This window comes from Morone saxatilis, unplaced genomic scaffold (genome assembly GCF_004916995.1).
Source record: "Morone saxatilis isolate NCDOM2014 unplaced genomic scaffold, NCSU_SB_2.0 Contig4, whole genome shotgun sequence".
NCBI lineage: Eukaryota > Metazoa > Chordata > Actinopteri > Moronidae > Morone > Morone saxatilis.
Genome location: NW_023339984.1, coordinates 1,805,321 through 1,813,087, shown reverse-complemented (window position 1 = coordinate 1,813,087; position 7,767 = coordinate 1,805,321). Strand labels below are relative to the sequence as shown.

Sequence of the window (7,767 nt, the reverse complement as noted above, 5' to 3'; positions counted from 1 at the left end):
CAAACCTACCAAAATTGGGAAACAAGCGGTTTCCTGATTACTATTTATAAATAGGGATATAAAAAACAGTTTGAGCCATTTTAAGTTTTTATTTTCAAAACAAGAAACAAGAAAATCTTTCGTTTTTCCATTTTTTGTTCCCGTTTATAAATGGTAGTCGAGAAACAGCTCGTTTGTTCAATTGTTAACTAGTTTAATCTGATAGCTATCTTCGAAAAATTCTAGCTAACTATCTAGCTAACGATTGATATAGATTAGCTAGAAGTTAGCTAATGTTTTGCTAACAATTTTTTTGTTCCTTTTTAGAAATGGTAGTCGGGAAACAGTTTGCTCGTTTAGTTGATCAATTGTTAGCTAGTTTAATCTGATTGATGTAGATTCGTTAGCTAGTTAGCTAATGTTTTTTTTTAAATTGTCACTTTTATCCGTCAACCTTCTTAAAAAATTGGTTGTTTTTTCAACATACACGAAGAAGCTAAGAAGAGCAGGTTAATTAAATTTAATTGAATTTAATTTATTGATTAATCAACATTTAAAATAAAAAAAACAGCTTGAAGAAACCACCAATTTACAGAACACACTTGGAGGTTTTTATTGAGTGTTCAAACAAAACATTTAGCGACATTTCATGTAAAGAAAAGGTTTCAGTCAGTTAACGACTTGAATGCTAATTTATTTTCCGATTTTTATTTATAATATAAATACAACACATTGATACAGTCCATTTGGCTATATGAGCTCATCTTTTTAGGAAGCTCGGTTTTTCAAATACAGCAACACTAACAGACAAAAAACCATTTTCCTTTATTATGAAACACATTCAAAAGAAACCTTCCCTTTTTGAGTTAAAATGCACCAACATGTTATGATGCTACATGCCAAGTACACAATCCTATACATCAAAGTGCAATGTCACAATGGGTTAATGCTAAGAATTCATAATTCAGTTAATCTACTAAAACACTTTTTATGATTATTTCATTCAGAGTGCTGCTGCTCTTCGTTCAGGACATGCGTGAGTGGATTCACAACTTCCCCCCAAAAAAAGACAAGGGTTTAAAAAAAAGGCACTTTCACATACACACACACACGCACAGAGATGTGCACCCATCTCAGCAACACACACACACACACACACACACACATTCATCAAATCTTACTCATGACTACACACAGAAACAGAAAACATACTTCATTTAAAACAGCTGATGATGTCAGACATTGGTCTTTTTGGTATTTCTGCTCAACGCAACACAACACAATACACGCACACACACACCACTGTATGCTTAATCTCAATCCGGACTATAACCTAAACCTAATCCTGATTCTCCCCGTAACCCTTGCCTCAGCATTAAAATTGAAATAAGACTTAAGATTTGGATGAAGTCTACAGCATGAACATGTAAAATGAGTGGTGAACGTGCAGATTCTTTTGTCCCTTGTTCAGATGAGTCACAACGTGAACAGTCACTAGATCAGCTAGACACCCTGGGTACTTCCTCTTTATCCATGGAGTTATTTCCAGACAAATCAGACCAGACAGCAGAGAAGTAACCCAGTAATTGTCACGGCGGTCGATAGCAGTCCTCGTATTAGAATGGACTTTCTCTGTCCCCACCTCCACTGAGCAAGACCTCCTCATTTATAAAGATCTATCTTTAAATGTAACAAGACTACAAGTCTAAACCAGGCCCAAGAGGCTTCAGCGTTAATGACAATACTTAAATGTTGGAAGGAACAAACATAATGATTTGGCTATTCATAGAGCATACCATTAGTTGCATATGTAAAAAGTGATCTGAAGGTGCTGCTAGAACAGGTATAGGTCCTGGAAATCATCCTTTGGGGAGCATGAAGGCGTTCAGTAAATGTCGCACTGAGACCTCACCAGAAAACTGATAACATTCACCACTTGCTGAAAATGACCTAGTTTACACTTTCCTGGCAAGTGACCACTTGTGATCATGTGAATAATTATAGTTATCTCCCAGAAGCAAAGGCGGAAGTAGCTTTCATGGTAGATTGTAGGGCTGCAACTAATGATTACTTTCAAGATTAATCTCTTGGAAAACTTTCTCAATTCATCGATTAGTTGTTTGATGTGATCAAAGATGTTGTTAAGTAAGCCCAGGGTGACGTCCTCAAATGTCTTGACTTTAAATTTCACAAATGGCCACCAGTTATCAGTGCTTGTGACGTGTTAGAAAGACAGGCTTGAATGATGTAATACTAAGATATAAAATTGCTGTTTTAAGTAAACAGAGGGGTTTCACTGACTCACAGGAAGTGATGCAATATGTGCTCCTGGATTGTTTAGAATAGAAAGGAAACTGAGGTGGTTAACAAGTGTGAAAAAGCAAAAACAAACACAATCCGAAGTTATTTCTGTGTTTTACATGTGATGTGTGACAACAGTTGGTTGGTTTTTGTTCACGAGCAATTTCTCATGAGGTGGTTCACAGTTGTACTGTGTTTTGTGAAAGGGTTGGTTGGGGGTTTGAAAAGTTGCCCATCCTGGTGGGTGGATGGTGTAGACAGCAGAGGAAATTGGCTTTTATCAGCTAACTGATCAGCTATGAGTCATGAGCCATTTATAGCTGCATCCGAGAGTGGGTCCAAAAGCCCTCCTGTTAGGGCTGGGTATTCAGCCTCAATATGAGATTGGTAATCTTGTTAATTTATTTTGTGACCAGATATTTCCTGATTTGAGAACTGTACAGTATTTAGGCAAAATTCTTGTATGGCTGTTTGCGTTACGTCAATATTTAACATTTCTTACAGCAAATGAAAAGTTTTTTTTGTTTTTCTTTAGAAAATCATGCTTACACAATTCTGTCTAAACTTTCACGTTCAATGCCAAAAAAAATGTCATTAAATTTTGTATATTTAATGCCAACGCATTGTTTACATTCAATGCTGTCATTTCTTTTTACATTTAATGGCGATGTTTTTTTGGTATCACTACAGAAACTAAGGTATCAGATTTTTATTAGTATTGAAAATTTTACCCAGCCCTACTTCAGTCCATATCAAAATGTTTCAGTATGATTTCAGTTCAAAGACTTCTCATATACAGCAGTTTACTATGTAAGTGCTTTTTGATATTGATTGACTAGATTGTATCATCAGTGAAAGGCAAACATAAGCATTAACAAATTTAATGTAGACTTTTCATTCCTAGGTGACTGTGGCTCAGCTTAAAAGCCAATAAAAGAGACCAGCAGGGCAACAAATCCTGATGATTCGCTGTTATTTCGATGGCTGTGTTTTTTCCAAATGAGAACTGCTGAGTCACAGAAATAAATAGGGGTTGACAAACCCTGAAACAAAACACCAATATGACTTTTGCAAACTGTCCTTGCCCTGCAGGACAGAAAGCCATGAACCTGAAACCTTCCTGTGCTCATCAGAAAATGAAACCATCACAATCATCATCACCACCACAGTCTTCCTCACCTTGACAGAAACTATACAATGAACAAGCATTATAGCCCGTGTGTGTACAGGAGGGCTGTGTTACAAACCCCCTTTGGATCAGTGTGACGGGGGGGTGGGGGGGAGCTTTAATTGAGGCAGTGGAAGATTAAAAGTGCTTAGGGCTTTCATGAAAGAGCCAAGAACACACTGTATTAAAGTGAGGCTTTCTACCAGCTGAAAACATTAACTCAAGTGTGTTTGTGTCCAAATATGAAGGACTGCAACTGCACACATAAGCAGAACACCTCACTTTGAGTCAATTGCCCTGCACACTGCAAAGATCAGCTCCCACAGGTCACAAGAGGCGTGTGTATTTGGAGTGTGTGTGTTTATGTTCCTGTGTGCCTATCTAAGCATGGGGGAGGGAGCATATCAATAATTCATCCATTGATTCTGATTGCCCCCCTGCTGCCAAATGCTTTGCTTCTGCTTCGACCAACAATTTACTTTTGTAGATTCAGCATTACTGACTTGTACACCTGCCTTCTTCTGAGACTTTTCTCTTTTCCTTTCCCTCTCTCGAGTAAAAGGCAGGCACTGTAGAGGAGGCAGGAGTTTAAATCTGAGGGATGTCATACAGTTAGGAAGTGAATGAAGCTGCTATATCAAGAGATATTTTGCCAAATGTGAAATCCAACACGTTCTCACTCCCGACTCGTCAAAAACAACAGCTTGCTCAGTGTCCCTATGCTTCAAACTAGGACGATGTAGGCACCCTCTAGCGTCAGTTTTGCACATGCAGGGCTTCTTACAACAATTAACATTGAAACTTAGAAATAATAAGTATGCAACATCTGCTTAGACTTTTAAAATAAAACTTGCTGAGAAACATTTCACATTTTATGATGAAAGGATCAGAGTTACACAAGCTACTTTGTTAGGGTTAGGAAAAGATCATGGTTTAGGTTAAAATAGGTATGGAACGTAATTTAACATTAGTAGTTAAAAAAAGTTAAAAAGAAGACATGGGACATGAACAGCGGCCTCCTGGATGAAAATTCTGTGTTTATTTGACCCGAGGAGAAAAGTTTACTGATGAAAATCAGATGACAGCTCTGGAAAACCTAGTAAGAGGACCTTTAGTTAGTTAGTTGTGAACGTTTACTTTCTGCTGGATTATTCAGCAAAATATGTTAATGTGAAGATTGATTGATTCATTGCTCCAATCACGAACTAAACATTACAAAATAGTTATGGAATTGATCCAGTGATTCTAACTGTGCTTGGAGGGATATGTTGGCTTTTTACATATCTTCAGGGTTGTCTTGATACGCTTGTTTTTGGCACCTTTCGATGCTTTCTCAGCTCATTAAAAAAGCAGACACGCCCTAAAGCAGCAGGCATTCTGGTCTATGAATGGAGGCGTGGTTACATGCTAATTGCTGTGGCGTTTGTTTTCTGTTATTTTGGCTTAGTCTTTGGGGGTAAGTGGTCATTACTCTTGTGTTTGTCTATGAAAGGACGCTTGGTGTTTATCAGAGTGAGCTGAACACTTTAAAGGTTCTCGCACGTTCTCTGTAACCAGTGTGGGCAAAGTTCAGAGTGCAAAGCAGCATGGCTTCAAGACTGTCATAACAGTGAGTCTGATTGTCAACCATAAAATAACATCCCTACATCACTATTCTTGGTTAGAGAAAAGAATCTGCAATGAAATCGTCCAAGCCAGTCTCCTTTTGTAAGCCTCAATTCCCTCAAACCACCACACACAAAGTACACCGAAATGCAATAAGGTTGGATTCTGTGTTTCTGTGTCCTTCTAGCCTAAGGGAAAAAGACTGGTCTGTCATACATAAGAGGAAAGGATAGAGAGAAAGACAGAGTCAGACAGCAGGAATAAAAAATATAGACACAGACTGAAGGCCATGTCGATGCTAGTTTGAATTCATTTTAAAACAGAGCTTTTAAAGAAAAGCTGATATACGATGGTCAACAGTCACAGTAGCTGCTGCAGCAGCAACGTCAAGACCTTTCTATCAATTTGTTCTTTCTATCAAAAGAGATAGCCCTGTAGGTAAAAGGTAGATGCTTGGGCATACAAAAAGTGTGGCTTTTAATCTCAGTCAACAATGCTTTCTTGTAACCATGACAATAATTCCTCCCCATTACCCAAAGTAGTTTTAGCTACCTAAACTTGACCTAACCTTCACCATAGAGGTAGCAGATCAGAAAACACTGATATGGGTTGTTTTGGAAGGCAATGAGGAACAGCTTATTTTCTTTTTTAAGTTGGTCCCATTAAGTACTTCGGAATAGGCATGAATATGTCATTTCACAATTATCCCAGCCAAAATAATTGCAATTCACAATATTATCACGACAATCATCAAAATATGGTTAAAATGGGAAGAAAGTATTATGAAATCACTCGACCAAACATTTGGTTGAGAAAAAAAGTTATTGCATCACAGATTGGCACCTCATCTACCTGTTCTTCTTTAGCTTGAAATCTAGAATGTCCACACATCCGGTTTTACTTTACTTTACTTATGTTTTGTAGTTGGTTCAATGAGCAAACTGAGCCTTCAACCATGGGGACATGCAGGCTTAAGATTCTGGAATGACTGAAAAGGTGAAGCAATTAAAAATACATTAAGAAATTAATATTGGAGGATATTCACAATTATCCAGATTCATGATTATCAGGATAATGGGAATTCACCAAAATACATTTGTGTGTTTAGTATCGAAATGCACAATAGCAGCGTATATTGTCCCATCCCGATATATCATACTATAAACTGATATCATTGTATATTGAGCTTTAAAAAATCTGGTTACGATGTGATGTGCATAATATGTAATATCAACATATTTGTTCATTTCTTAGCTTTAATTCCAATAAATAAGTTAATAATAAAGTTACTGGCCAACAAACAATATGATACGCATATATGAATACAATATGACATATAGGATACAACACAATACAATATGACATATAGGCCAGTTTGGTTGGGCTGTATAATATTTAAGATTATTAGAGCTGAAATGATTGGAAAATGAATTCAATTAAATCGAATCAGCAGATAATTCATCTTGATGATCGATTCTACGAGCAACAATGCACATGATTCCAGCTTCTGCTTTTCTCTGTCTCGTTTGACACTATTGAATATAATTTGAGTTTTGAACTGTTTGTTAGACAAAAAAAAAGCAATCTGAAGATGTCCCTTTGGGTTTCCAGCATATTGTGATGGTCATATTGTAGACAAAATGATTCATCGAGAAAATAATAGTTGCAGCATGAAGTAATATAATGGATATCAGTACAGAGAATGACAGCTCATGATATCACTTCAGGTCCATGCCTTTATGAAGAGAAAAATGTGTGCCTTCATTAGAAGCTGACACAGGGGGTGATGGGTGTGCGCTCATGATGGTGGTTGCAGATGGTGGTTGCAGAAATAAAACAATAACCAGTAATAATATGTCATGGCCGTTAAAAAGACTTCCTATAATGAGGGCTGATAGGATAACAACAGTCGCCTGAGAGCTGATATCTGTGTGTAACGCCGTCCACAACAACAGGCACACAAAGAGCGAGCGGAGCAGGGACCCACCCTGTCAGCATGTGAGAGGAGCCTCCTCCTACTACTCACTACCTAGGTGTTCATAACAACAACAACACACAGAGACAGAATAAGAGAGGGGGGAGAGAATGGATATGAAGGAGCAGTGGAGGAGTAATCCATCAAGGGGGGAAAAAGGTTGAATCAGCAGAGATGGAGAGCTCCCGCTGGGAGATGGCTTTCCTCTAGGGGGGAAGATAAAGAGATGGAGATAGGGATGGAGATGGAGAGAGCAGTGATAAAGCTTTAAAACAACCTGAACATCCCTCCCTGACACAACAAAAAACACCTCTGGCCACAAAAAAGAAATCACAAACACACACTCCACTATCCTCCACCTGCTCCACCTTCACTACCCCCAGCTCCTGCTCTCTTTCTGGGAGGAATCAGGCAGCTCCCCCCACCCTCCTCCTCAAACCCAGCTCCCTCCTTACACTCTCTGTACCATGTGGCTATACATCTATTCATTTACCTTCTTGGGTTTCTTTCTCCTCTGTCCCAGCCCATTGAGGCGATCACTGGGGTCCAGTCTGTAGTGGGAGTGGTTGTCCTCACTCATTCTCTCCACAGAACTACCACTTTTCACTCCACTTTTTATTCCTCCTCTTGTTCTGCTCCTTCTCTCTGTCTGCTGGTCTTGTCTCTTTCCCCCTCCTCAGTGAAACAAACGCGAGCCGACCTCTCTCCTCTTTGGTCCTCACTCTCTGGCTACACGGAG

At 38.6% G+C, this 7,767-nt stretch overlaps 1 protein-coding gene across 1 annotated transcript in view; it reads right to left on the bottom strand.

Annotated features, from left to right (window-relative positions):
* LOC118338487 overlaps positions 1 to 7,767 on the bottom strand; it is a 197,083-nt gene that overhangs the window by 130,728 nt on the left and 58,588 nt on the right. The gene's annotated exons all lie outside the window — the stretch shown is intronic.